We start from the raw sequence: 1,614 nt of genomic DNA, 5'->3' as shown, positions 1-1,614 counted from the left end.
GGCCGCGGCCGGGGTCTGCGCGCCACGGGCTCCGGTCCACTGGGTCTCCGCCGGGCGCGCCCGCCGCTGCACCTTCGCGCCTCCGCCTGTCTCTGAAGCCGTCGGAAGGGAACCGGAGGCTTTTATTTTTGGAAACCTCCCCCTGCTTCTTCGTCTTTTATCCACACCGTGCCCCCTCCTCGGAGGGACAGCTCAGCCCCCTCATTACTGGAGAAGGAGAGAAGAATTCCAGCAACACCCACTTTGGCACTGGGAAGCCAGCGGGCGGCGAGGGGGATTAACCCCTGAGGAGCTGCGGGTGGCGCAGGGCGGTCCCGAGGGGCTGGTAGAGGACAGGGGCTCGGCCAGGCAGGAGCACCTGTGCCACCTCTCCTGCCCAGGGCAACTTCCGACGGGCCCCCGAGTTTATCGCTGGTAGAAACCCCGGGTTGGGTGGCCAAGGTTGCAGCCCTCAAAGTCTGAAGGAGTCGTGGAGGGACGTGGAAAAGTGCGTGCCCAGGACAGGGCTCGCGGGACGGACGCCAGGCGCCTGTGCTTCCTGCCCCCGCCGCTGGGGGCGCCCACCGGGCACCCGGGAGCTGCCCTCTCTGGGTCCCAGCCCGAAGCGGGACAGCTGGCAGGTCGCCTGGCGCGCGCCCTCTGGTGGCACTGGCCGCGCCCTCGGCCGCCCTGCAGCTAGAGGGAGAAACCTGCCGCCGCCCGGAGCCTGTGGGCCCTTCCACTCGTCCCTCCTGTGACCTTGGTCCTCTTCCTGTGGGTGGTGATGACGGCAGCTGGGAGAGGTGGCCTCTGGAGTGAGGTCCCCCAGTGGGCGAGTGTCACAGAGACCCCCGGGCGGGCCTTCTGGCCGCTTCTCCTGGTGCTCTTCGTGGGCATGGGCCATGCCCAGAGCGACCTCATGGGGAGCTACGAGCCGGCTGGCAGAACCGCCCTCACCCACCACCACCACCCTAAGTCACTGCCAATCACAGTGTTTCCTCCGCTCCAATAGAGTTGAAAATCATTTGTTGACTTGAACCGGCATAATTGATTTGTTGAATTGGCTGAACCCGAAGACAGACCAGCAGGCCTTGTTTTTCTCCACCGGTTTCTTTCCGTGCTATTATGGTGAATTTCCCTTCCCCACGCGGCAGGACATCGCAGACAGCGTCTTTGGTTTTCTCCATCCCTATAAATCACAAGAACCGTCTTGTTGGATGATGGCTGACTTTTCAGTCTTGTTCAAGGCAAAACCGCAATCGCACAACCCATTTTTTTAAACCTCCCCTGCCTCCCCGGCACCCCCCTCTCTCCTGACTTGGCTGAAGAATCTGTTATCAGGAGAGTGGGAAGTCCAGTGCGGGTTTCAGATCTTCCTTGTCTGCATTGGCACCTCCAAGTTAGGGTGGGGAGAGTGTTGGAGGAAGAAGGGCCAAGTCTTCTAAGGCAGGAACCATGGCCGGGTTCTTTCATGGGTATGATTGTGAGAAGCTCTGTTGGTCTCAGGAGCCCCGTGGTGTGTCGTGGCTATGAACTGAGCTGCTGACCAAAGGTCAGGAGTGCCAAGCAGCCAGCCACGCTCCAGGAGAAAGACAAGACTTTCTACTCACATGAAGATGTACAGTGTCGGCAATG

This window comes from Echinops telfairi, unplaced genomic scaffold (assembly GCF_000313985.2).
Source record: "Echinops telfairi isolate 266 unplaced genomic scaffold, ASM31398v2 ScPeMD7_18;HRSCAF=68, whole genome shotgun sequence".
In the NCBI taxonomy this organism is placed as follows: Eukaryota; Metazoa; Chordata; class Mammalia; order Afrosoricida; family Tenrecidae; genus Echinops; species Echinops telfairi.
The sequence above is the reverse complement of the archived record's forward strand: the minus strand, read 5'-3'. Positions refer to the sequence as shown.